This window comes from Telmatherina bonti (assembly GCF_933228915.1).
Source record: "Telmatherina bonti genome assembly, chromosome: 5".
NCBI classification, from domain to species: domain Eukaryota; kingdom Metazoa; phylum Chordata; class Actinopteri; order Atheriniformes; family Telmatherinidae; genus Telmatherina; species Telmatherina bonti.
Window position 1 is genome coordinate 25,100,638 of NC_136623.1, and position 7,452 is coordinate 25,108,089.

The 7,452-nt window shown below is 35.4% G+C and overlaps 1 protein-coding gene across 2 annotated transcripts in view; it reads left to right on the plus strand.

Moving 5' to 3' along the window:
- Positions 1-929, plus strand: part of deptor (DEP domain containing MTOR-interacting protein) — a gene marked incomplete at its 5' end in the record, with an annotated part of 36,584 nt that extends 35,655 nt beyond the window's left edge. For both annotated transcript variants that reach the window (XM_079240789.1, XM_079240788.1), the window contains one exon: positions 105-929. The remainder of the gene's footprint in view (positions 1-104) is intronic.
- Between the last annotated feature and the right edge of the window lie 6,523 nt (positions 930-7,452).

The following is a 7,452-nucleotide window of genomic DNA, read 5'->3' on the forward strand; positions in this document are numbered from 1 at the left end:
GCATCAGGTTTTCCCAGACATTGATGACGTCTTCTTTTTGACGTGTCGTTTCATGTTGCTGATCTCATGAGTACACTCATGTTTTTTTGTTTTTTTTTTTACAGATGATGTCATCTCTGGATGCTTTGTTAAAAGGGTCGCTTTAGAAAGAAACATGCAAATATCTTTATAATCCTAATATCTTAGCCATACGACACATATCTGTAAATATTATTGATTATTAATGGTAAAAATCTGTTTTTCTCCCCTCATTTCTTTAATCAAGAACTTTATTTGCAGGTTTAAACTCACTTTTTGTTCATTTAACTGTGTGGAAATGAGCTGGTTAAAGGTTTTTCACATTACGCATATTATGGAAAATGGTATGGTTTTGTAAAGAAGGATAAAAGTTGTAATGGTTTAGTCTTGTTTGTGTTTTTTTTCCCCAGAAATAGAAATATGCAAAACTTGTGTTTCTTGTGAGAGTTTGTTGTGCTGGGTTGGCTGAAACTGGGTTCACCGACTGTTTATCTGAAAGTGTTTGCCTTAAGGTTTTATTTTGCTGCTAATCACAGTTGGTGGTCGCCTGATTTCTCAGCTTTAGCATTACAATTTTTTGTTCTTTCACTTCAGCTGACAATCCATGTTTCCCTGCTACTACCTTTAAAAAAGGGCAATCTGACAGAATGTATCACACCATCTTCTACACTGCACCGTCGACAGTATCATGTTTTAACTTTAATGATTCATATAACTAAAGGGACTCTTAAATTTTTTATTTCACCATGAGGCCAAGTTTGATCAGGTACAGGTATGTGTTTGTTTTCCTCTCAGCTATAAAAGATTGAATGTTAGGTTTCAAGGTAATATAAGCTCACAGTACAAGTATGTTTCATTATGATGCACTGATGTATTAGAAAAGTTAAGTGTTTAATAAACAATCTGGTTCATCCCTGAAATTGTGGTGTCATCTTCATAACTCTTGAATTTTGTCACATATTTCCATGAAGCAAAAACTACGTATGATTATGATGTCATGAATATTGTTCTCTGTATTGTAAATGTTTTAAGAAAGAATATAAAACTCTGGAGGCGTGTTTGGTTTTATTTTGGAAAAAAGTGACAACACGGTGGTAATTTAAGTCACAGCTAGTTTGACTGTCTTGGCAAATCTACATTTACATTCAGTTAATTAAAACTTGATGTTATTGTGACAGCTTTATTGAAAGAAAATCAGATTTTTTAAAGAACAAAATTAAAAATGACAATATTGTTTTTTAAAAAAAAGACACAAATGTTTTTAATAACTGCACAAACTGAGCTGAAAATAGTTTGTCTCCTTTTTTCCTTCTTTATTCCCTGCAAATAATTTCTGACAAAATATAAGAAATCTTTTTCATCAATTTTCTCAGAAAACCTGTTCTGGTTTGCATTTTTTATAAGAACCCTCTCTAAGCAATTTGGATCTTCTTTGTGTGACTTTGTTTTTGTAACCCCTCTAGATACTCCTCCTTGCGCCTACTATCCAAAAGCATGGATGTTGGTTTTATTGATGGTTCTGTCTGCAGCTTTTCCTGATACCCATGAACACCATGGTGTGGGAATAGAAAATAAATTAATTTAAATCAACCTAGCTGTATCACAAGCCCAAATCTAGATAAGTCCTTTTTGTTCAGTAGGGTTAAAATGTTCCATTTTAAATACATATGCAACAATTTTATGTTTACTTTAAAGGGTGAAGTAAGAAGAACTTTGGACCAGTGCTTCATAGTCTGCAAAATCTTCCTAAAGGTTTTTTGCTGTTCTACAGAGGAAGTTTTGTAATCTACACATCTTATCTAGCTCCACTATGCCTTTGTCAAAATGAGGTCATTACTTTTGAAATGGCTTCATCTTCTTTATATTTATTAATCATTTTATTTTAGACAGAAATCAGAAGGCATGTTTAGTTTTCTTTCTGCATCATATGACTAACTCGTGTTTGCTTTATTTTATCTTATCCTTGAATTCTTAATTCTTTTGAAATGACATGATTGAAAATCCTGTTGCTTAGATAAAAACAGTCATTTTACATTACTGTTGCAATGAGAGATCCATACAGGGATTGAAAGCCAAAATGGCTTAGAACGAGTGCTGAGGCATGTAAACTATCATTTGAGAGGATGCATCTTTCTGATCGCATCTTCTCTCCCCATCACACAGTGCAATACCACTCAGGTACCAAAAGGGGGTAATCTTATTCTGCACAATACAGTAGAGTCACCATTTTGCTGCTGCTGCGTGTTATACATTTTTTAGTACAACAATATTTCAAATTTGACCAAATATTTGAGTATGAAAGCATGACTGACATCACTGCTGTTTAATGTTCAGCCTGTTCACGTTCAGCTTCTTTTCTTAGTATACTTTTCATGCTTGTGGATTCATAACTTTTCTTACAGAAAGTCCCCCGAACTGCCTGATCCTCTGCCATATTTCTCTCACTGACATTTATGATCTCTTAATGTCACGACATTCATATCTGACATACACTAATTTGCGATGAATGTGAGTGATTGAACTTTACCACAGATTGTCTTATATCTCAAACTAAGTGTATGTTTCCCCCCTAACCGGGAGAGCACGTAAACCTCTCATAGCTGGGGAAGGAAATTTTTATTTTCATGTGACAAAACCTCATGAGAACTTTTTAGCTTTTCATCATTCAGGGACTTCTGCGTGTCAAAGACTTTTTAAAAATGTACTCCATGGTGGGAAAAGTTCTGTTAGACCAGAGGGCTATCCTGCAAATGAAGCTCAACATATTCAGGACCCCTAATACTGACCTAGAGCTGTATATTACTCATAACTAAGAGAGCTGGACTCAGGTATCAAAACAAGCTTTCTCCAGTTAAAACTGGTTACCAAGGTGAAGCTTTACCTCCCCATTAACAACTTCTTCTCTTATAGCTTCACAATCACAATCAGCTCTTCATCCTATAAGATTGCTTTTTGGATTTCCCTATTATTTTAGTTTATTGCTGATTTATTCGTGCTAAATATATTTGTACATTATTTTGTCTTTTACAGTCTTGTTATTTTTATTAACACATTTAGTGTAATTGTGTACACTTTGGTCAACTTTGTAATTTGTAAATGTCCTCTATGAGTGAATGTGACCTTTATCTTCTTAACAGTTGGGTATCAAGTACAAACACAACTGAACTAAAACAAACATCTACAAAAATAATTATAGCAAGCCTTGATGAACTTCATATTTGACATTTCTTCTCCGGAAAAAAAACTGGACTGACATTACATTTAAAGTTCTGAGTTTCTGATAATGTGAAATATTATTTAAGGTTTTTATGCCAGCTATGATTTATTCATCTGCTATTCATCTTATGTAACGCTCCATTTGTCCTCAGCATTAGTTATTAACAAAACTCAAGTTGTTTGTTCAAGAAATTGTAATGAGTTACCCTGAGGATCCTTAATACAGCCACACAGGGAGTTCTGGACAAATGACCAGTTTATTGGTGGAGGAGTATGAACAGAAGATCAGTCCGGGGGAATAGTCTGCAGAAGAAACCAGGCAACAGCTGGGAGGTAAACAGGATGGCAAAATACTCGTCCAGGCAACGACAAGGCTCAGAGATCCAAAGACAGGCAGGGTCGGTAACCAGAAGATCCGAAAAGTTGCGGTGTCCGTCGAGGGCAAGGCAAGGAGGGTAATCCAGGGGCATAAAGCAGAAGGTCGGCAACTGAGGATCAATCCGTAGACCGCTGGAACAAAACTAGACATAGGTCTGATTATTATCTGGCAGAAAAGGAGGGATTGGAGGGAGCTTAAGTAGGCAGTGAGAGAAAAGGAAACCAGGTGAACTGAATGAGGTAGCAGAGGCAATTAGGAAGCCAGCAGGTGGATCGAGTTACCAATGATGAGCGCCAGGAGATCAGGGTGGCAAAAACATGACAGAAATAATTTGGGGGGCAACATTTAGCACAAAAATGGAAACTGCTTTCATTGTTGACATTTACCCAGGTCAACAAAATGTGGTTCAGTCTTTTTCTACTTAAACATTAAGAGTGTATTCTTCAGTCTCAACCCAAAGCACTCCACCTCCACACACCAATAACACAATATCCAAACAATCCAAACAAATAAAACTTGTGTTCACCCAAAACAAAAATGACTCTCATCGTACACCCCCACCCTCTTTTTTTAAATGAAATGTCCCCATTTTAATAGTAATGACACACACTCACAACAAGGATCTCTTCTTGTAAATCTAATTTTCTGTTTACTAATTTACTTTTGGTTTGTTAATCACACAGAAACAAAATCCCAGGATAATAATGCAGTTAAAATTGCGCTAACATGTCATCAGATGTGCTCCAGTAAAAGCTGGAAAATATAAACACTTTCTTAATTAAATTAACCTGATGAGTACAAGAGCAACTGAGAAAGTGAAAAGGGTGATCCATGAATATCATGAATGGGACACAAAGTAGAGGAAGTAAAGGGTAAATGACAAATGAAAAATAAATGAAGGAACATAAAAGTAGCAAAGCAGCTTACATGCAAGTGCTCATGTTGAATTTTTAGAATATGCAGCACATGAAATGGAAAGAAAAGATAGAGAGGGGAAAATGAAATGGAAAGTTTCCAGAATTAATTTGTATTTCCAGTTCAGTGATTTTAATGAAACTTTTGAACATTTTAAAGGGTGAATTACTCAGAAAATAAATATACGCTAACATATTGTGAAGCAATTTGGCTTTACTCCATGTCTCCTTGAGGTAAACAAGCAGTAAGCAGTCCAGTTATCTGAAATATTAACATCTGTCACATTGTGGTGGAAAGTCAAAGTTTCTGAACAACATGGAACATTCTTTGCATTCTAAACAACACATTGAGGAAACTTCAGTATATTTTTAAGAAGCTTCTTTAGGTCTACGGAAATACAAAAATGACCAGGAGGTCATTCCCGCCAGCAACCATCACCCCACAGAACAAGACCTGAAATGACTAACTTTGAGTGGCAATGAATGATTTATAATAAAAACAAACAAATCTACTACATCCATATGAATTTCCTGCTGGGATTAAAGAAGTACATTTGATCTAATTTAATTGTGATTTCATTTCAAAGAGGAACTTTTTAATCTTTGCAAAAGAGAGTAAAGAAAAATCATGATCACCAACTTCTGTTGGATGTTATTTTTATTTATTTCAGCTGACAGTAGTTGGTGTTTTTAGCATGAGTTACCATGGCAATGTACCATCTAAAACTTCCTAGACATGTTTAGGAGGAGCTGCATGTGAGAAACATTTCCTCCTAACTTATTGTGCTGTTGACTGACTAACTCAGTAAAAAGGTTTCTGCAGACATGAGTACTGCCCTCTGCTCACTTCTTACTTATATAAATACACATGTACATGCGTAAAATACATGAATTAAAATAAAAAAAAAAACTAAAAAAAAACCATGCATCACCACTGCAATAGCTCCACCACTGTGTTTGGGTTCTTATAGGTTGACACTGTAGAAAACATTCAGCTGTTAGAACACATCTCCAGCAGAGGGTCTACCAACGGGCATGGCATAATGTTAATACAAATTACTGCTAAAGTTTCACATAAATTCTTGCATATATACATACATCTTTTAGTAAGGGTGTTGGACCATTTGACAAATGGTCTAGACGGGGCATTCTCATCCAGTCCTGATGATGGAGTTATTTTTCCACATGAATACATAATACACTTTCAAGCTGCAGCTCCAGGAAGCCAGATGCTTTCCTCTTTTTTTCTTTTCCAGATTTTCTGCCAACCCCAGGATCACAGTTTTAATCAAGAGTTCAGTTCAGCTGCAGAAAATTCATACTATTTTTCTCAACACAAGAGTTTTGCCACTATATCATCACTGGACCTTTAGACACTTAAAACCTTTCATTCACTCATGCTCTGGCTTATTCCTTTATCCCTCCGTTCCCACACCTATTGATAAGCTCAGCAGCAACCTTCACACCCTTACCATCATCTTTCAGTCCAGCGAGCTGTACATGTTTGTTGTCAGTACACAGAGTGATGCATACACACAGGAAATTAAATGCTGTGAAGCAGAACCCCCATAAGCCTGCTGGACTTTTCCTCTTGTTTAGGTAGAGATGGAATGAAAGAGATTATGAGGTATGACATAAAACCCAGTAGTTCAGTCCATTATGAAATGTGTTTATTAAACTGTCAGTAGGAAACAGTTACAACTTGCAATTATTGCAGAATAATTTTTATTCTATTTTTAGGACAATAGTGTGATAAATCCTGAAAGTGTAATTACAATGTGACATGTTACAGCTCTGTGCACACTTAGACATGAACACAGTGCTGAAGTTCATCTGGAACCAGTAGAAGTGTTCAGAGAAGCCTGGAATGAAAGCATTCACCATGTGGCATATTTAACTTTAGGGGATAATATTAATGCTTGAACAGCCTTATAAACAGGTGGTTAAAAAAATCCAGAAAATTGAATTTTGGGCAAGTGACACTGAAAACAGTTAGGTTTGACTTTTGCCTAAAACTACTATTTTCCCATATTTCCACGCCTCTCTTTGAGCAGTCATCTTTATATGAATATGCAATGCCTGATGCAAGATGAGTTGACAAAGGATAAAGTATGAAGATATCTTTATTAATCCTTTGTCCATCCATTTTTACAGCTTCCAATCTACTCTTGAATATAACATACCTTGAGGTTATTGCTTGCAAATTTCTCTGAGGATTAACAGTCTTCTCTCCAAAATGCATTATATATGTTTTAATAAAAAAATATGGTTTGAAGCTATTAATATATTTTAATAACTTTTTTTTTTTTTTTATCATGTGATTCTATACATTATGTCAGAGCAATAAAAGTAGAAACAGAAAAATTCTCTGGAGCACTTTAATTAGCTTCTTCATGCCAAGAAGTGTATCGACAGCAATGATTAAATAAATGTCAGGTGTGTCGTCACATATGGGAAATAAGGGATCTTTAAATGTATTGTTCATAAATAAATAAAACAACGAGAAATGAGGAAAAAAAAGAAAAGAAATGAAAAGACAAACGTAGTAGCAAAAATGAAATGTTTTATTGTTTACTCAGGCTGATGGACTACCTGCCTTTGAGGTGTGATTACTGTGTTTTTAGTAAATAGTCTCCTCTCTTTCCCTTCCCTCCCTGCAGGCGAGGATCTCTGGACAAGTCACAGCGAGCATAAATGTTACCTACCTCCCAAATATTTCTAGGGCTGGGGGTGCAAGCTCTGCGGGTTTGGTGGGTTACTGTTACAGGAAGTCACTTACTTTCAAGAGCATCATGTCCATTAAAAAAAAAACAAAAAAACAAGTTGAGAAGTAGGAAAGAAATATCAAACATCATCATGCTTATCTTAAAAGAGATTAAAAATGTATCAAGTATATTTGAATAGGTAAGCAAATAAAACCTGCAA